Raw genomic sequence first — 22150 nt, 5'->3', positions numbered from 1 at the left:
AGTTGGTAGCACAAATACAGTAGGTAAGTAAAAATACTAGCCACCACTATAAAAAATTTGATGCTCTATGTATGCTATCTTTAATCCTATTAGCTTTACAAGGTAAATGTTCCTTGCTCATTTCAGAGATTCTGGGAAAGTGGCACAAGGTCAAAGAACAGCAAATGGTGGAACAAAAGTATGAACCCAAGGGGATCTATCTTTCTCCCCTGTCTATTCTGCCTCCTGCATGAATGTGCTCAGTGCCCTCATTTCACTCAAGGGAAACTCCAGTGCCAGAAGATGACATAAGTACTCCAACCTGATATTGGGCTCTTTGTCTCTGCGGACAGCCTCCTTCCCTCTTTACTCTCTGCCTCCCTCAATATTTGACTAAGCAGAGACAGCAGAGGGCTGTATTATTGAAGATCCAGTGGTGTTGCTGAGGATGAGGAAAGGTTTCATGACAGCTGGGTTTCTTTCTAGTATCCATGATAAACCTATAGAGAAGGAGAGGAAGCCAGAAGAGGGCATGTCCCTCTGAATCCCACCCCATGTAAGAATAGAAACTTCCTCTATTGACTCTTCTTTCGTGAGTATTCTGATGATATTATATTTAACAGATAGCTGAGGCATGCATGTGTGGCTTTGGGCTACTAGATGAACCATGTTATGAATTTCTATAAATCCAGATAGCAATTACAAATATGTAATGGCTGCATTTGGCTTATGGCTTCAGGTTGCCCACAATGGTCCACAAGTGACTGCAGTCCTCTGACCATCACCCCTCTCTCTAATTGATTAATCAAGCTCTGTGCCAAGAGCTTGGAGCCAGATATGCCTCAGTGGAGAAATGGGATATTTTAATTCTGACTTACCTAAAAGCCAGTATCACATACACTACAGTCTAGATGTGTCCAAAGGGTATCAGTTGCATTGCTTATGGCAAATACAATACAGATGAGGTTCTTCATCAAGAAATCAGAACCAAATTCAATAAAATCTACCCATGCAATTCAAAAACAGTCTTCTCTGAGGATTTCAGGATGCCTAGGGGCTACAAGACAATCCCATCCAAATAGTGTTCATGATACTCTGGTTTCTCTTCGGATGATCTAAATCTTTTTCTTTTTACCAAATAGTGTTCATGGCATGTGCACTCTCCTAAAACACTCACTTTTGAGAATATGTACCAAGTAAGGGTAGAGTTGGATGCTGTGAGAAACCTCAGGTAAGTCACAGCAAACCCAAACTGGCTTTTAAGGTGCTCAAGCTCATCAGCGAGATACACGCTGAGGTCCTATAATCCTGGATGGAACAGGGGACTTCTCCTTTATGCTGAAAACACTATTCTGACCAATTCAGTCACAGACACTGTACATTTTGGCAGGGAACACTGATCTGGGATTTAAAGCCAGAATTATAAGCTCAAAATGCGAGAAAAGATGAACTACGGCTGCTGTCAGAAATAGAATTGTTTTATACTTATTTTCACCAAAATAACAATTATACATTCCAACAGTGATTTTTTTTTTGTACCAAATGGATTACTAAGGAACTTTTCATTTTGGTTTGCTGAGAATAAGTATAACAATTGTTCAAATAAGAGTACAGAGTTTACAATTGGATAAACACTGGGAAAGAATCAAAGAAAATCCTATTTCACTGGGCTAGAAGTCTCTTATGTGCTAAGTGTCACTTGTAGTCCCAGGGCCCTCTGCCAAAGTCCATGTGGCCAGGCACTCCTGGGGCTGTGCCTGGGACCTCCAGGGTAATAGCATCTTGTCTCAGTTCTGCAGCTTTGCTGTGATCTGCAAATCTCTCTCAATCAACTTTAAACCAGACGTAAATCCTGAAGTGAACCATCTGATTAAAGAAGTGCTTACCTTAGAATTCACTCATCATGGCCAAGGGTTCAAGGGAATGGAGGGGACAGGGAACATAAACCAAGGTACTGCTGGCTGGCTGCATATATGGGACTCCAGAAGAAAGTTTCAAGTGAGGAATGTTAGAAGAAAACCCAACACACAGAAGAGGGAAGCTCATAGACATAAACAGTAAAAGGGATTTCAGAGGATCTGTGCTGAATCACGATGCAATCAACTGTGGGTTTAACTCTATGGACAACAGACTTCAAAAAACAGAATATTAAAATCCCAGGGCTCTGGTAATGTCAGCCCTAAATTAATTCTATTACTGACTGACTAGCCATGAGACTCTGGGGCTTTGGACAAGTCATTTTACATTGCTGACGCACAAACTATTTTATTTAATGGAGGGATAAGAGAGAAGGTTACAATAACAATTTACTTTTATTTGTACATTTATACTGCGGTAGGTGCTAAGGGATTCACTTGCATGATCTCACTGTGTTTCGAATGCTGTTTTTCCCATTTCATAGATCACATAGCTAGTGCTTGAGCAATGGTTCAACACCAAAAATGTCTGCTTCAAAGCTGTCCCCAGTATGGCTCCTCAGAGGGAGTCCATGACATTTATATCTTGAGAATTCTCCTCTTTAACCTCATGGTCTATGAGTTCACAACGTATAAGCAGATGTATGGCAAATGAATGGAAAGAAGGACACAGAGTAAACCAAGACTCTCATGGACTAGGTAATATCCTCACACTGCACAACTCCTGAAGGCACTGCCTGCATAACCCATCCAGAGTTTTGCATAACTGATATACTCCATACAGCCCCGATCAAAACAATTAAGATGAATCCTCTTGTATCAATTCTTTATGATGTACTTGATTAATATGTTTAATTCCAACTAATGTTAGTACCTTAGTTGCAGGGATTAGCAAGGTAAGAAGATAACTGAGATGTCAGGGCCTAATGATTGCAGTAAGAACTGTCTTTTTGCTTAAAAGAGTTTTTTTTTTTTTAATTTAAAAGCCTTTCTTTCATGTTACTCAGAAGTTGCTGGCTGGCTAAGTAATTCTTACTATCTTTCAAATCCATCATTTCCCCTAAATTGATGTATTACCTCTGTTAAAAAAAACAAATAAACAAACAAAAACTTAAGACTAACCTATATACACATCACCTTAAAACTTTGTGCCATTTATGATATAGGAGAGGTCCTTTTACACCTCATACACCACATCATGTAGGCAACTGATCTATGTTTTAAGTACCACCTATGACTTTGACTTAGATTAAGGGCCTGAAGAATAGCGCAAAACTGTTCTATAGAAGTTCTTATTAGATGGAATTTACATTATCAGAAGAGCTAAAAACACCTTGACATGAAGATCCACTCCCACTAGGGATGGTACTGATCTCATTATAAAGATGACAAAGAAGACATACACATGGCCAACAGACACATAAAAAAGTGCCCAACATCACTTGGCATTAGGAAAATACAAATCAAAACTACAATGAGATACCACCTCACACCAGTCAGAAAGGCTAAAATTAACAAGTCAAGAAACAACAAGTGTTGGTGAAGATGCAGAGAAAGGGGAGCCCTTTTACGCTGTTAGGGGGAATGCAGGCTGGTGCAGTGACTCTGGAGAACAGTATGGAAGTTCCTCAAGAAGTTAAAAATAGAGCTACCCTACAACCCATCAATTCTATTAGGTATTTGCCCCAAAGATACAAATGTAATGATCCAAAGGAGCACCTGCACCCCAATGTTTATAGCAGCAATGTACAAAATAGCCAAACTATGGAAAGAGCTGAAATGCCCATTGACAGATGAATGGATAAAGAGGATGTTATATATATACATACACAACGAAATCTTACTCAGCCATCAGAAAGGATGGATACTTACCATCTACATCGATGTAAATGGAACTGGAGGGTATTATGCAGGACGAAATAAGTCAATCAAAGAAAGAATTATTGGGGCACCTGGGTGGTTCCATGGTTGAGCATCTGCCTTTGGCTCAGGTTATGATCCTGGGATTGAATCCCACATCAGGCTCCCCGGAGGGAGCCTTCCTTCCCTCTGCCTATGTCTCTGCCTCTCTGTGTCTCTCGTGAATAAATAAATAAAATCTTTTTAAAAAAACAGAGAGAAAAAGACAATTATCATACTGTTTCACTCATATGAGGGACATAAGAAACAGTGCAGAGGACCATAGGGGAAGGGAGGAAAACCAGAATCGGAAGAAATCAGAGAGGGAGAAAAACCATGAGATTCTTAACTATAGGAAACAAACTGAGGCTTGCTGGAGGGGAGGTGGGAGGGGAGATGGGGTAAGCGAGTGATGGGCATTAAGGAGGGCACTGTGATGAGATGAGCACTGGGTATTACACGCAACTGATGAATTATTGAACTCTAATCTGAAACTATATGTTAGCTAATTACATTTAAATTTTAAAAATTAGAAAAAAGATCACCACACTATTATTATTTGTTTACATGAACATATTAATGTCCCCTCTTGAAGGTAAAGCACCTTGAGGACAAAAGGCAAAGAAAGACTTGGCAAATCAAAATCTTAGCCCACTGATGCCTGACCCAATCATAACTCCACAAGGCGTGAGTCAGAGAGAGTAAGTCACAGATCTTAGCAAGATATGTAATGATCTGGAGCCTGAGAATCTTGAGATCAAGTTTTGCCATCATTTAGCTGTGTAACTTTGGTTTCTCTAAGTGTTTTAAGGGGGGGGGGGGGAAGGAGGCAAGGGATATTGAGATATTATATAACCAAATACAAGTGGGAAATTCTACATTAAAGCAAAGTTAATTGTTTTCTTCCATTTTAGGACTCCTCAGGGACTATGTTAACATGCATTGTGAATCTCCAGAATAAGAAAAAAATTTTCATGTTTCCCAAACATATAACCTTGGAAACTGACTCTCAAATATCCTTTCTCAGAACCAGTATTCTACTGCGCACAATTTAGAACTGTTATACTAAGACTCTCAGAGCCTTACAAGTAGTAATATTCTGAGTCTCTTTTTCTCTCCTCTAATCCTCGTGAGGACCTCCCCTTAAGGGTCTACATATCCAAATCCTTTGTAAACTTCAAAATACCAAATTATTAGTTATTACATATAAGGGCAAGACCTAGGGGGAGATGGAACACATTCTTCCGTCATCATGTTTTCCTCTTAAGAAATCCTTAAGAGCATGGGCAGCAAACAATCTCCACTAGAAAAAAAAAATCTGTTTTTGACCTTCAAGCCTGTTTTATAAGAAAAAATATGCTTAATGACACACTTAGAAAATAAATTCTAGATGTCTGGCACCATTTTGTTTAAAAAAAGACAACAAAATCCTTTGTTTTGTGTTAATGGTGTTGTAACTAATTAAGGGGGAAATCAGCTGCCAGGTTACATGAAAAGACAAGGCTTGATTCCACTGACATCTTTGCATTCACGAGAAGCAAGCTGATGGTCTGCTGCCTGTGTGGTGTTCAGCTTAGCCTCCGCCGACTGGGACTCATTAGCCAAGGGTAACAAATATGTAACCAATGCTTTTTCCAGATATTCCACCACAAACCAAGTACCACAGTGTCCATCCCTTGCCTCGAAGGTCTGGGTCTGAGCCACTGGAGATGCTCCCTCCAGCTCAGCCTAAAGCATGGGATTTCCATTAGATGGAGTTCTTGCATTCAAGCAAGCACCACTGTAGGATAAATGCTTCCTCTCTTTGTGGAAAGGTAGAAAGGGAGATGAACATGCTAATAAACCACCACTTTAACTTCTTCATTTTAATGTTTAAAAAACAACTTCTTGTTCTACTTCAATTTCCTAAGGCCAAGCCTACACATAATCCAAGTGGCTTTGGGAATTAAATCAGTACGACAAAAACTTGTTCCCTGAAAGAGAGTTTGTTCTGGTGTGTGATTTGAGAAGCTTATTCATAAGCAACATTAACCAGAAATGCCTCAAAACTGCTCTTGCCCCGTGGGCCCCAGGATAATGGGATGTCCATGCAGACATGAGAGTCCCGGATGAACACACAAAGCCACATGCAGCCCAAGAGCATGGTCTAAGTTTTACTGCTCTGGACCAAAGCATCACAGGCATAGGGCTAAGCTGGGCAAGGGAGCTGCCCACCACGTGGGATGCCCTCCTCAGCTTTCCCTATTTTGCACTGTGACTCCCCTTGAGGTCAGAGAGCAAGAGCAGCTCTACGCTACCTACATGGCTACTGCTAAAATCTACCAGTGTTTCCTCCCTCACATTTACTTATCAGATGGGGCCACAACCCTTGAAAGAATAGAGGAAATGAGACCATGTCTAAGGAATAGGATTGCAGGGAGTCAGACGGGACCTTGACAGGATGTAGGTGACAGAGGCTCCCAGAATCTGGACCCTCAACGGCTACCCCCAGGACATGCCGGCCGGGGGAAGGGGGCTGACCAACCAGAGCTGGAGGGGAGGAATTGGAGAAGTTCATCAAGGAAGAATCCCTAAAGGGAGCTCAGGAGAGAAATATGGCAAGCTGCTTTCACTACCTGCTAATTAGAGCACCCCACCCAGTATGCTGTCTGGCAGGCCTGGCCCAAGCCCCCAACACGTTCTGAGAATTTTTCTATTCAAACAAGAAGTTATCCTCACTCTCAAAATAAGAAGCAAAACAAAGAAAACACTAAAAGGAAGCAAATCTATATCACTTTAACAATTTAGCTCTTCCACTTACTGTGGAGTAAGAATTGATGAGATTTTTAAAGAGGCAGACAAACCATGCACTGTTTCTTTTTGTTTGTTTGTTTTGTTTTCTTAGCAACTAGAGGTCCTATACACCAGGACTTCAGCCAGTCCAATTTAAGAAGAAATTCATTCACCAGGGATAATGACTTAGTTGGGCCCTAAAAGAGAAAGGAAGGGCATTCTAAATGGGACTACCCTCCTGCATGTGGCTAAAAGTTGAAAATTAAAAGCGAAGATGCAAGTTTAAGAGACGTCATAGTAAGAAATTAGTCAAGAGGGCAAATACGCTGAGGACCCAGAAACTTCTAGTAAATGGGTTGAGAGGAAAGGAAATAAATAAGTGAGCTGAGTGGCCTTGATTTCCTCCTACTGAGACTACCTTCTCAAATATCACCCACTCCTCTTCCGTGGTGAGAACGCCAAACCTTGGCGGTTCTGTAGTTTTGCCACAAAACTTTATTCTTGAGAAGCCAAGAGCAGCAGAAAATCTAACTGCATGTTTTCCTTTTTTCTTTCTTTCTTTCTTTTCTTTCTTTTCTTTCTTTTCTTTCTTTTCTTTCTTTCTTTCTGAGAGACCCTTGGATTTCCCTTCATGGAAATTTTCTAAGGATAAACAAAGTAAGGCAAGCTTAAAAATAGGTGTTTTAAAAAAATTAGACTTCCCCACATCTAGGGTGTTCAGCTTGAACTTCAGTTAAATTTCAATACACACATACATGCATACATGAAATAAATCAAGAGTCTTTACTACTGCATTGACAGAAATCTTAAGGAACCCAAATGCGTAACCTTAGGGAAAAACCCAAGGCTACTTAAATAAACTTCATTTTAGAGAACCACAGCATAGCTGATTGCTGATGCACCCTCAGAACTACATATTTATTCTCCTGTCTGCTAGTAAAATAGGTGGCTGGGCTTTTGTTTTGCTTTATCCAAGTGGAATGCATTTCTCTAGGAGCACAGTGTATCTCAGACCTGGGTCTGGATGAAACCCAAGGAATGTAAGATCAGAGAATGCCTGAAGTTACCAGAGAATGGCCAACAGGCAATGAAACTTTTGATTCGGTAAAATAAAGAATTGGACTTGCTCAACTCTAGGAATCTTCCAGCTCGAACATTCTGTGATTCTGATTCCACCCCACATTCCATATTCATCAACAAACAAGGAAAATCTGATCTGGACTGGTGGGTTTTGAAACCTCACGATTCCATGAAGCACCAGGAAAATGTGATCATACCAGACATATTTAATTTGTATGTATTTCATCATCGCTGAGCCCTCCCCAAATATTAAATTGGGGCTAGGGTTCAAGGGCATTTGGAAAAAAAAAGTCACAGTAGGGTTCTGGCTACTGGGTTTGTGTTATATTAACCTATGGACAAAAAAAAACACAAAAAAACAAAAAAACAAAAAAACAAAAAAACAGTGCAGTTTCTGAGACATTCTTAAAACAGGGCTATAATCCTAAGGGCTATATAAGCTCTCTACTGGAGGACTCTATGAAGAGAGGAAAGTTTTTGAGGGAAAAGGTTGGAAACAGAGCTCAGATGGTGAGTGAGTCTGCAAGTTTCAGCCAGCTATTATTAGTGATATTTCTGGTTGAGACGCACCATAGGGTAAAAAAAATAAAATGGCTTTGTTTATTAAAAATAAAAGGTACTTAGGGGTCCATGAGTTGCTCAGTCAGTTAAGTGTCTGCCTTCAGCTCAGGTCATGATCTCAGGGGCCCGGGATGGAGCCCCATATTGCATTGGGTTCCTTGCCCAGCAAGGAGTCTCCCTCTCCCTTTGCCCCTCCCTCTGTTTGAGCGTGCTCTCTTTCTCTCAAATAAATACAATCTTTTAAAAATTAAAATGTACTTGCATAATAAGTTACACACACATTTTTTTAAATTAAGCTTTCATTCACTTCCAGGAAAATCTCATCAGTCTTTTTCGTGCACAGTTCTGTGAATTGACTGATAGATGGTCATACTGAAGACAGCAATCCTATTAGAGAAGAGATCTACTATGCAAAAGCCCTCGTCCACGCCTCTTTGTAGTCGATCCCTCCCTCCTTGCCCAACCACCGGCAACTATCTGTTCTCTGTCTTTGCAGATTTGTGTTTGAAAGAATGAAATTAGTCAGCCTTGTTAACCTGGTTTCTTTCACTAGCACGGGTACATGTGAGAGTGATCCATGTTGTGGCACGTTTCAACAGTTTGTCCTTCTTTACTGCTATGTAGAATTCCAGTGTCTGGTTACCCCATAGTGGAGAGCCATTGTTCAGTGGTTGGCAATCACAAATAAAGCCACTATAAACATCCCCATAGAGATTTTTGTATGGATGTGAATTTCCATGTCTGTTGAGGACTTAGGAGTAAGATTGCCAGGTTCGTGTCTGAAGTGCATGTTTAGCTTTATCAGAAACTACCATACTGCTTTCCAAACCGGCTGAACCACTTGGTCTTCCCACCAGTTACAGTACTAGAGTTCAAGTTTCTCAACATCCTTCCCATACCTGGCACCCCCAGTATTTTCTTTAAGCATCTCTAATAAGTGTGCAGTGATATTACACATGCTTTTAATATGTTTTTCCCTGATGAATAATGTTGATCATCATGCTTATTTGCCATTCATGCATTTCTTTGGTGAGCTGTCTTTTCAGGTCTTTTGCTCATTTGTATTATCACTGCCTTTGAAGTGTTCTTTCATATTCTGGATAAAGGTCCATTGTCAGATATGTGATTTGAAAACACATTCCCCCAGGTTGTCTTTTCATTTTCCTGACAGTGAATTTTGAAGGGGGACAGGCCTACTTGGGAAGCCCTCAATTTAGGGATAAGAGGTAGTGAAGAGACAGAAAAAGCCCACATTTCTTATTTGATCTCCCTTGTCTCTGTTGTGAATGTTCCCCAAAATGAAAGTGTGCTATCAACACCAGCAGGAGGGGATTGAAACCTCTGTATATTTGAATAATTTTTTATAGAATATCTTGTTCTCAAAACAAGAACATATCATTCTTTTAGAAGAATCTCCTCTCCTGTGGCTAAGAGAAATGCAAATGTGAGGTGAGCCAGTAAGGAAACCGTAAAACTAGTAGTGGAGCTGGAGAACTGCAGACCCACCAAATGCCTTAGATTCAAAACAGAGGAGATGGATATAGCACATGCCAAAGGAGAGGGAAATGCGTGTCAGCGCCAGCAGACTCCAGAAAAGGGAATATTGTGAGGCCAAGGATAGCTAATATTTTCTATTAGGAGTTAGCCTGGCTTCATTAATAGGTCAAAAGAGATTAACTTACCTTTCCTGCTCTGGCAGGCAAAGAAAATGTAGTATATACAAAACATATCATTTCTACACTTTACAAAGTGTCATTTACAAGATAATATGAAAAAATGTGAGTGAAATGATCAGATTGTTGCATCTGTAATTTTTAAAGGAATACATATAATGGGTATTTACCAGCGGGTCAGTGGCAACCTAGACAGAAGTTACCTTGATTCCCTCATACTAAATACTTTTATCCATGACTTATATAAAAATAAAGGAGGTAAGAATGCTAAATTTGTATAAATCTGAAAAGGATTATAAATTTATAAATGACAATGAATGATTTAGGACATAATAAAAGCTAAAAGCATCTCTCCAAGTCAGGATAAATACAGTAAGATGACTTTTTAATTTGATATTTGTATATATTATGAAATGATCACCAGAGACCTAGTCAACCTACATAGTCCATCACCATAGTTACAGAATATGGCGGGGAGTAGGGGAGAAATTTTAAGATTTACTCTCTTAGCAACTTTCAAATACGGAATACAGGATCATTAATATAGTCACCACGCTGTGCATTACATCCCAATGACTTATCTCATAACTAGAAATTTGTATCTTTTGACTACTTTCTCCTATTTTTTTAAGAATCCACATATAAGTGTAATCATATGGTATTTGTCTTCTCTGACTTATTTCACTTAACAGAATGCCCTCAAGGTCCATGCATGTTGTTGCAAATGAAAGATTTCATTTCATGGCTAATATTTCACTGTGTGTATATACTACATCTTCTTTACCCATTCATTTGTTGTTGGGCGCATAGTCATTGTTTCCATATCTTAGCTATTATAAATCTGCAATGAACACAGGAGCGTATATAACTTTTCAAGTTAATGTTTCCATTTCCTTTAGATAAACACCTAGTACCCGAAAGCCTGGGACATATGGTAGTTGTATTTTCAAATTTTGAGGAACCTCCATACTGTATTCCATACTGGCTACACCAATTCACAATCCCATCAACTGCATGTGAGTTTTTCTCCACATCTTCAGACCACTTTTTATTTCTTGTCTTTTTTATTTTAGCCATTCTGACAGGAATGAGGTAATACTTCGTTGTAGTTTTGATTTGCATTTCCCTCATGATCACTGATGTCAAGCATCTTTTCACATTCCTATTGCTACCGGCATGTGTTTTTTTTTTTTTTTTCTTAAGATTTTATTTATTTATTCATGAGAGACAGAGAGAGAGAGGCAGAGACACAGGCAGAGGGAGAAGCAGGCTCCTCACAAGGAGCCCAATGTGGGACTCGATCCCGGGATCACGCCCTGAGCTGAAGGCAGATGCTCAACCACTGAGCCACCCAGGCGTCCCAGCTACTGACATATTTTTTGAGAAAATGTTTATTCAGAACTTCTGCTCATTTGTTTTAATACATTTTGGTTTTTTGTTTGTTTTGCTATTGAGTTGTATGAATTCTTCATATATATTTTGAATATTAACTACGTATCAGATATATAATTTGCAAATATTTTCTCCCATTCAGTAGATTGTCTTTTCATTTTGTTGATGGTTTCCTTTGCTATAAAGAAGCCTTTAATTTAATGTTGTCCCACTTGTTTATCTTTGGTTCTTTTACCTTTGTTTTTGGTGTCAATCAAAAAAATCATCACCAAAATGGATGTCAAAGAGCTTACAACCTACATTTTCTTCTAGAAGTTTTATGTTTTCAGGTCTTACATTCAGGTCTTTAATCCATTTGAGTTGAGTTGTATATATAGTGGAAGACAGTTGTCCAGTTTCATTCTTTTGCAACTGCCCTCTTTTGCCAACACTATTTACTGAAGATATTGTCTTCCCTCCCCGCTCCATTCCATATTCTTGGCTTTATTATAAATAATTGATATTTATGAATGGGTTTATTTCTAGGCTCTCTCTTCTGTTTCATTGGCTTACATGTCTCTTTATATGGCAATACCATACTTTTTTATTGCTGTAGATTTTAGATTTTTTAAAAATTTATTCATGATAGAGAGAAGGCAGAGACACAGGAGGAGGGAGAAGCAGGCTCCTCACAGGGAGCTGGACGTGGGACTCGATCCCGGGACTCCAGGATCATGCCCTGGGCCAAAGGCAGGCGCTAAACCGCTGAGCCACCCAGGGATCGTGATTGCTGTAGCTTTGTAATAGAGTTTGTAATTAGGAAGCATGATGCCTCCAGCTTTGTTCTTCTTTCTGAAAATTGCTTTGGCTATCCAGAGTCTGTTGTGGTTCCATACAAATTTTGGAGTTGTTTGGTTTACTTCTATGAAAAATACCATTAAAATTAATTGTACTGAATCCAAACATTTCTTTGGTAGGACATTTTGACACTATTAATTCTTCCAATCCATAAACATTGACTATCTAATAGATACATATCTTTGTTATCTTTCATCAATGTCTTAAACAGTTTTTAGTTTACAGGTCCTTTACTTCCTTGGTTGGATTTATTCTTAGGTATTTTCTTATTTTTGACGCAATTGTAAGCACAATTGCTTTCTTATTTTCCCTAATAGTTTATCATTATTGTATAGAAACAATAGATTTATGTAAATTGATTTCATATCCAGAAAACTCATTGAATTTGTTTATTATTTCCAATAGTTTTTTGGTAGAGTTGTTAGGGTTTTCTATATATAGCATCATGTTGTCTGCATATAGAATTAGTTTTGCTTCTTCCTTTCCAATTTGAATACCTTTTATTTCTTTATCTTGCCTAATTGTTCTGGCTAGGACTTCCAATACTATGTTGGTAAAAGTGGGCATCCTGGTCTTTGTCCTGACCTCAGAGAAAAACCTTTTATCTTTTCACCAATGAATACATTAGTTGTTGATTTGCCATATATGGCCTTTATTACATTGAGGTATATTCCCTCTATACCCACTTTGTTGAGAGTTTTCATCATAAATCAATGTTGAATTTTGTGAAATGCTTTTTCTGCATCTTTTGAGATATGATTTTTTGTTCATGTGATATATCATATTGACTGATTTGCAGATGTTCAATCATTCTTACATCCCTAGAATAAATCCCACTTAGTCGTGGTACATGATCCTTTTAATATATTGAATTGGTTTTGCTAATCTTTTGTTGATGATGTTTACATCTATGTTCATCAGGGAGACTGGCCTCTAATTTTATTTTCTTGTGGTATCCTTGGGTGGTGTTGGCATCATGAAATGGCCTTAGAAGTGTCCCCTCCTCTTCTATTTTTTGGAAGAGTTGGAAAAGGATTGGTATTAATTCTTCTCAGAAAGTTTGGTAGAACTCACCAGTGAAGCTATCTGATCCTAGACTTTAATTTGTAGAAGTTTTTTTTTTTAATTTTTATTTATTTATGATAGCACACAGAGAGAAAGAGAGAGAGGCAGAGACACAGGCAGAGGGAGAAACAGGCTCCACGCACTAGGAGCCCGATGTGGGATTCGATCCCGGGTCTCCAGAATCGCACCCTGGGCCAAAGGCAGGCGCCAAACCGCTGCGCCACCCAGGGATCCCTGTAGAAGTTTTTTAAATTAAATTTGATTCAATCTTCTTACTAGTAAGTATTCAGATTTTCTATTTCTTTATGTTTCAGTCTTGGAAGGTTATATGTTTCTAGGAGTTTGTCCATTTTTTTCTAGGTTGCCCAATCTGTTGTCATATAATTGTTCATAACATTCATAAAATACAAATAAATACTTTTGTGTTTCTTCATTATCAGTTTGTCTACTGTCTTATTTCTGATTTTGAAGCCTTTTTCTGCCTGATGAGTCTAGCTAAAGATTTATCAATTTTAAAGCTGATGTTTCCTTCTTTTTTTCTCTCTGGATGATCTACCTCTTGATGTAAGTGGGGTGTTAAAATCCCTCATTATTTTATTATTGTTAATTTCTCCTGTTAGGTCTGTTCTTATTTGCACTATATTTTTAGATGCTTCTATATTGGGTGCATAAATATATACAAATGTTCTATCTTCACTATGTAATGCCTTTCTTTGTTTCATATTACAATCTTTGGTTTCAAGCTGTCTGATATAATTATCTCAGCTTTTCTTTTTGTTTCCATTTACATGGGATATGTTTTTACATCTCTTCACTTTCACTCAGTGTATCCTCTGAAGTCTCTTGTAGGCAGCATATAGACGGTTCCTATTTGGGTTTTGAATTGTTTTGCTTTTATCCACTCAAGCACTCTATGTCTTTTGACTGTGGAATTTAGTACATTGACATTTAAACTAATTATTGCTAGGTCTATATTTATTTCCATTTTGTTAAATTTTTTTTTTTTTTTTTGGCTATTTTGTAGTTCCTTTGTTCCTTTCTTCATCTCTTGCCCCTTTCCTTTGTGGCTTGGTGACTTCCTTTGGTGATATGCTTTCTCATTATCTTTTGTCTATCTACTATAGATCCTTGTTTATGGGTTACTATATGGGTTACTGTAGCAGCTTATATTTATAGCATTACATTTTAAGTTGATAACTTAAATTTGAACTTAAATTTGAATTTAAATTCTAAAGATCTATACTTTTATCCCCCCTACATTTATGTTTTTGATGTCACATTTTTATCTTTTTTTTATAAGATTTTATTTTTAAGCAATCTCTACACCCAACATGGGGCTCAAACTTACAACCTTGAGATTAAAAGCTGCATTCTGTACTGACTGAACCAGCCGGGCACCTATCTTTTTATGTCTTTAGCTCTTAACTCATTATTTTTACAATTTTTGTCTTTTAAGCTTCATACTAGCTCTATAGGTAATTAGGCTACTACTTTTACTATATATTTACTTTTTCCAGCAAGATTTATACTTTTATATATTTTCTTGTTACTAACTAGTGCCCTCTCTTTTCAGCTTAATGAAATCCCTTTTACATTTCTGATAAGGTGAGTTTAGTGGTGATGAACTCCTTTTGCTTGTCTGGAAAATCCTTTATGTCTCTTTCAATTCTGAGTAATTTTGTTGGATATTCAAAGTATTCATTTTTCTCTCAGCATTTTGAAAGAGTGTCACTCTCTTCTAGACTGCAAAGTTTCTGCTGAAAAATCTGCTCATAGTCCTATAGTGATTCCTTTATACATAATAAGATATTTTTTTCTAGCTGCTTTTATGAGTCTCTCCTTGGCTTTAACTTTTGACATTTTAATTATAATGTGTCTTGTTGTGGTTGTCTTTGGATTCACCTTAATTGGAACCTTCCAGGCTTCTTGGATCCAGATGTCTCTTTCTTACCTAAATTAGATAGAAAAATGAATACCCTATCCAACAAAATTACTCAGAATTGAGACATAAAGAATTTTCCAGACAAGCAAAAGCAAAAGGAGTTCATCACCACTAAACTCACCTTATCAGAAATGTTAAGGAGATTTCATTAAGCTGAAAAGAGAGGGCACTAATTAGTAACAAGAAAACATAAAAGTATAAATCTCCTGGAAAAAGTAAATATATAGTAAAAGTAGTAGCCTAATTACCTATAGAGCTAGTATGAAGCTTAAAAGACAAAAATTATAAAAATAATGAGTTAAGAGCTAAAGACATAAAAAGATAGGTGCCTGGTAATGAGGGAAGTTTTCAGCCATTATTTCTTAAAATAATATTTCTGGCCCTTTCTCTCTCTTTTCTTCTTCTGGAGCCCCTATGTGAATGTTAGTATGCCTGATGTTGTCCCTAAATCTCTTAAGCTACCTTCACTTTTCCCCTTTTTTTCTTTTAGCTGCTCAAATTAGATGAATATGCTCTGTCTTCAAGTTCACTGAATTCTTTGTTTCCATCTAGACTGCTGTTGAACCTCTTGAGTATATTCAGTTCAATTACTGCATTCTTCAGCTCTGTAAGTTCTGTTGGCATTTTCTTATATTTTCTCTTTATTGAAATTCTTGCCATATTCATCCATTCTTCTGAGTTTGGTGAGCATCTTTATGACCATTACTTTCAACTCCTTGAACCAAGCATATTACTTTTCTCCATTTTATTAAGGTTCTCCACTCCCCCACCAAAGGTTTTTATCTTGTTCTTGCATTTAGAATATATTCCTAGGTTTCTTCCTTTTCCTTTTGCCTGTGTTTGTTTCTATACATCACATGGAACAGCCATCTCTTCCACTCTTGAAGGGTTGTATAGGATATGAAACTTAATGTTCAACCTTGCTCTACCTCTTGGCTATCTCTCAAGTCTTTGTGATTGTCCCAGAAGCCTGTTTAATTTTTAATAGCTCCCAACAGTCGAGGGTGTGCCAAGACCAATCAGTGTCCCAAAGGAGAGGATCAGTCAGCATTTGGATTCAGGCTGATTGGAAGCCAGGCCCTTAAGCAACAGCTTTTAAAGAATGTAAATATATCTAATCCTTTAGGATTACAAGCATTAGTCCTACCTGCTCCCAGAATAAGCAATCTAGAGATGTCTCCTGGGTAGCAATCATTTGGAGATACCAGTGAGTCATAGTAAGGCAGAAGGACAATGTAAAGATTATGTTCATGAGCCCATGTTCCCTGACAGCATCCCAACAGCATCTAGATGTATGCTACACCTGAAGCCTGTCCCTAAAACTGAAGCTCTAGGACTAGCAAGTAGGCTTCTTTCATGGAACAGCTTGAGATGTGTTTTAGTCTGCTGCAGTGCCCTGGGGGTAGTACTCTGCCAAGAACTGTCTGTCTGATTGTTAGAATCTCATGGAACCTAAGAACATAAGCCTCCTTGTTTTCCAGAGCCAAGTGATCAAGGAATATCTCCTGGGTGATGACCACAAAAATCACCCATAAAACTGGGATACTAGACATGTGTAAAAGCTCCCCTCTGGGAGATATTTATATTCTGGAGCATAGCAGAGAGATAATGTGAAGAAGGCATGCACTGGTTGGAACAAGGCAGAGGGGTCATGCAGAGATGGTACTTACACAAAAAAAAAGGCGGGGGGGGGGGGGGGAGGAAAAGAAGAAAAAGCAAAAAAAATTTTAAAGAAAAAAATAAGAAATAAGAAATATAGCATTTACCAGCGTTAGCAAAGCAGGAGGCCAGGGGGAAGATTCCATTCACCAGTCTCCATCCCTGGAAAGTATCCTAGCATTATCCCTACCCCTTAGACCAATGCTTCAAAATTAGAAAATGAGTCTCTCATAAAATCTGGGCACTTTTCAAAGGGCCGCTTCTGGACTGGGCCCTCGGATGAGTGACTATATGTTGGCCCTTTAAGAGATGCTCTTGGTTTGCCATAGCCCCATGGGTCTGTTGAGCATGAGCCCCATTGGTGTTCCAAGACAGATGTTTTGGGTGCTTATCTCTCAGGTGTTGGTCTTAAAAGTTGGGGTGCACATGTGGGGTAGGACCCCTTTGCTTCTCAGGAGAAGTTCAGATATGTTTCGAGATTTCCCCCCTCATTGTGGGTCACCATGCTGAGGGTGGAGTTTATGGCAAGTATGTGGCTCAGCTTTCCTTACCCACTTTGATGTGGTTTCCCTCTTATTTATCTAATGTAAAGAGGCCACTCTGCCAGTTTTTACTTTTTTTTTTTTACAGAGGAAATTGCTCTTATACATACTTATATATTTTTTTCCTATGCATAGCTATAGATTCAGTGTGTCTGTGGGAGGAGGTGAGTTTGGGCTCTTTGTATATTACCATCTTGAACCAGAACCAAGATGAGTTTTAAAGGAGATTAGTTTTAAGACCTACTGTAAAGCCCAAAATGCAGACTGAGTTCTGGGTAGTAAGGGATATGGAACTCATCATAGAGGTGAAAGCATGTTAAATTAATAGTAAGCCTGATCTGAATCAAAAATAAAATATTCAAAAATCCTAATATGCAATCTTAGGATGTATTTATCAGAGTTAATCATTTCAACAATGAGAAAGGATGATGGTTCTATTTGGGCATATCTGGACTTTGTGTCCAAATTTGGGGCACACTCTCCAGGAAGGCTACAAACTGGAGCAAGATCTGAGAGCAATAGCCAAACATATAATGTAAGCAATCACAAGAAAATGGAACAGGATGAATCTGTGAGGGAAGGAAAAAAATGCTTTGAGACCCTATAGTTGTTGATATAAAATAGCAAAAAGTTTACAATGATTGAAGAACCATACTTACTCAAGATAATTCCAAAAGGGTTATAACTTCAAGAAAACTCCAGAATGAAGAACAAGGGGACAAAAGTCCTGGCAGGAGAAAATTTCTGACACAGTTGCTTAAACATGAAAGGAATATATTGCTTTTAAAGTTAGTGATTTCCTTTTTTTAAAAGAAAGCATTCAAGAATAAGCCAGATTATCTCTTGGAGAGCATGTATGTAAAGATTTTAAAATGCAATGAGTTTGTGTATAAAATAACTATGAAGGTCTTACCCAATCTAATGAGTATGTATTTCAGTGATCATGTGGTAGTTGTTTGAACTTTCAATTTTTTTTGAAATTCTTAAAAACAAAACAATGAAAATTAACAAATATGCAGAAGGAAAAAAGACCCATAACTACAAAAGAATATTTGGAATCAATTTGGAAACGTTTCCAAGAAGTTGCATTTGAACAGTTTGAGTTGTTTTTGAATTTTGTGTCAAACTGAAAATTAGATTTTAAGATTTTATGAGTTGCAGACATATTAAATTTTTTATTTCTTACACTTGACATTTATAAGAAATCATAAGCAACTAAAATGAAAGTAATAAACAAATACAATGTTAAGTAAGGAAGAATTTTTTAATTAGATGTAGTGGGAGACTTTTAGAGTTTTGGTGAAATTAAAGAGAAAATGAATTAACATTTAGAAGGGGAAAAAATGAGTATACTCTATAGTGGGCTAAGTATTGACAAATATAGTAATAATTTCCAGAATAATCAGTGGGGAATTGAGGTGAATAAGAATCGTCTTTAACTATGTAACAGGCTGCATACAATACAAAATAATAAGCTTAAATAACAAAGGAAAATTTATGAGGTTATAACTAAGCAACAGAAACACACAAAACTGCCTGATGAAAAACTAAAACCATCAAAATCTCACCAATAACAATCACATGCCTTCTCTAAAAGATAATCAGCACTAAGTACTATCAAGAAATCATCCCAGAATCAGTTTACTCTGGGTTCATAGAGTTTAACCAGTTAAATGGCTAAAAGCAATCAGTTCAGAAGCTGAAAAGTTGACATGCTCTGGGGGTAGAATATGACAGTGCCAGGTACAAGGAGAAGATCAAAAGTTGAATTAAAATTTTCCAGACTTTATGATTCTTGGCAACACAATCAACATCATTTAGCACAATAACATGTTATATGATATAACACACATATACATATACATATGTCTATATTATAAATGTGTATACATATAAAGTCTTTTTCCTATCATTCCCTTTTCCTTTCCTGTCATCACTCAAATCTACACTGGGAATAGAAATGGAGAACTTGCACATATATATGTATATTTCAAGTAATAGGATTTACTTATCAGTTTTCCATGACTAGGATTTTGTAGCCATACAGGCTAACAATGACAATGGTTTCCTATCCAGCAATGGAACAAAGAAGAATGGGATAACCCCAAATACCCATCACAACAGTCAAAGGAAAGAGGGGAGGGGCCAAGAAAGGAAGGGCATAAGGTGAAGTTGTTAGAAGATGCCTTTGACAAACTACTTTTCTTCTCACTTTTGCTTTCACAGATGCTGGCTTTCATAATGACCATTCCCAAGTCCTCTAGCACAATGCAACGTGGTAGAGGTGATTTTACTTTAACAATGATCAAAATAAAATTTTTTTAAAAGATTAAACAATGGCTTGAGCTCCTCATTTCAGGTTGTCTTAAGGCACATACAAAAGAAACTCCCTCCTGTTGATTAATCCTTTTGTTTTTAAGAAAACCCCCAAACTGCTTATTCATCAAAGTACCTGCTATGTTATAGAAGTGATTTCATGCAGCTTAGTATAAAAGATTCTCACAAATAACACCTCCTCCATGAAGCCTTCTCTAATTCCCCAAATCTGCTCCCCAGTCATCACTGTTCATGTTCCTTTATGGCTCTGTAAGCCTCTCTCTTAGTATTCCTTTACTCTAATAAATCATTCAGACTTATCACCACAGTTAAATAGCAAACTTTTACATTCTCAACATCTAGCTCAATACTTGGCACAATGATGGCATTTGATAACACTCTGCTATATGAATGACCAAATACCAAAAAACTTATTACATTATAAGTGCATGTTCCTTGACTATCTCCTTAGACTGTGAGCTCCTTGGAAAATACATTTAATTATAAGACAAGGCTGCCCAGCAGTGACATTTTCTTCAAAGTATCTCCTTTAGAATATATGAAATCATTTTCCCTCATAACTTAAAATTTTTTAAATCTGTTACCTAACCCTTAATAAATAGTAGGTGGTACTCTTACACCGCCAGAAAGACAGATAAGATAACTTATTTAGAGTGTTCCTTCTTCACAAACCATTTCAGAAGCATTAACAAATCAATATTATACTAACTGGCAATTTAGGCAGCAGTTATAATGTCTTCTTTGTCATCACTGCCTTCATTTCATTCTTGTAAAAATGTCAATGTGTTTGGGGAGGTCCCAGGGAAATGAATCAAACTTTTAAAATCTGAACAACTGACTCTACATCTTCTTAGTCTGCAGACCAATGTAGAAACCATTTCCCTCCTGCAATGGAGCCTGCCTTTGCCAAGCCAAACAGCAGGCACAAAAGCAAATGGAGCGGGTTCCCTGGCTCAGTCTCCTACCTTTGATTGGCAATAGGCGTTTCTCCCTCCTTCTTATGCCTTTCACAGGATGCTCAATGATCACCCCTGGAAGTTCCAAGTTCTTTGACAAGTGCTCATGGAGGCCAGTTGGATTTCTCCTGAAAGGTTTAAATTTCTCCACCCTACCACCTAGTCATGAAGAAACTTAGAAGTTATGAAAATTCTGGAATCAATGGCTTCTTTTTTTTATAAAAGAATATCTTACCATGCAACCGCTGACCAAAATAGCATATACTTTAAGCACCAGTGAATGTCAATGTTTACTTTGGGATAGTACTGGATGTTTTAAATCCTTATAGTAGGGCTGAAATGTGTATGCAACAACTCAGATATATCCCACACCTTTTGCCATTATCTATAACTTATCTCATCTTTCTATAGAACTCCATTAAGGCAGGAGGAAAAATCCCTTCTCTTCCAAATTAAAATTATTTCCTTGGGTTAACTTTAAGTTTCTTACTTCATTAGGTGTTTCCTTGCCCCAGATCTACCTTCAAAAGATGGTATCTGAGTATAGGAGAGGCTTCCATACCCTTCCTTGCTGCTTTCTTCCCTCCCTAGTACACAGTGGTTGGCAAGACCACTAGGAATGCTTCCTTGATATCTCCTGAGATTTAATTGATCCCTGGCATGACATCAGTTTAGCAACTTCTGGTGATTTTTTTGTCCTGATTCAGTGCTTAGATGTCTCCTACCCAAAGTATACAGAAGTATTTAGATCCCCTAAAGGCCCCACCTAACCTACAGGTTACCAGCATGTTGGGTCTAGCCTACCTGCCTTGACATAGAACCATTTCAAAATGCTTACCTGGTTGGCACCATAATGCTTCAGCATATGAAGAAATTCTCAAAAAGGGACTGGCTCTAATATTGTCGGAGAAGGAGCAAGCCCCCTTCACGGGAGTTTCCCAAAATTCTCTATGAATTTCCACTTCTCACTTCCAGTTTTTTGGGTTTTCTCCAAGAGAATTAAACTGGGGCAATAACCTCTTACTCTTTTTCTCTCTTCCTCCTGCTTTCCAGACACCACAGGAAAAGAAAACAAATTTTTTTTTACAAAAAGCCAAAAACAAAATCTAAGTACCCCAATGGGAAACATCCTTACAGTAGACTAACATTTCTATACAATGACTTATAATAAAATTCTATAGGGGCACCTGGATGGCTCATCTGGTTAAGTGTTCAACTGTTGCTTTGGCTCAGGTCATGATCTTAGGGTTGTGAGACTGAGCCCAGCATTGGCTCCAAGCTGGGCATGGAGCCTGCTTAAGATTCTCTGTCTCCATCTCCCTCCACCCCTCCTACTACCACACCCTTCTGCCCCTGGCTCTCCTACTCATATGAGCTCTTTCTGTAAAACGCGTGCGCACACACACACACACACACACAAATACCACCACCACCAACACCAACAACACCACCTCTATGAATCAAGTATGCCAGGCTTGGTTTGGATATTTATCATGAGGGAGAACTGGAAATTTAATAAATTCTTTTATTTTTTTGAAAA

At 37.9% G+C, this 22150-nt stretch overlaps 1 long non-coding RNA gene across 1 annotated transcript; it reads left to right on the top strand.

The window, feature by feature from the left end:
• The first annotated feature begins 7775 nt into the window (after positions 1-7775).
• Positions 7776-19624, top strand: LOC140625154 (uncharacterized). Its single transcript, XR_012024533.1, has 3 exons — positions 7776-7859; positions 10780-10896; positions 19544-19624. It is a non-coding gene; the product is annotated as an uncharacterized lncRNA (long non-coding RNA).
• Positions 19625-22150: the final 2526 nt, after the last annotated feature.

The sequence above is a fragment of the Canis lupus genome, chromosome 35 (assembly GCF_048164855.1).
Source record: "Canis lupus baileyi chromosome 35, mCanLup2.hap1, whole genome shotgun sequence".
Classification (NCBI taxonomy): domain Eukaryota; kingdom Metazoa; phylum Chordata; class Mammalia; order Carnivora; family Canidae; genus Canis; species Canis lupus.
This window is presented reverse-complemented; position numbering and strand designations above follow the sequence as displayed.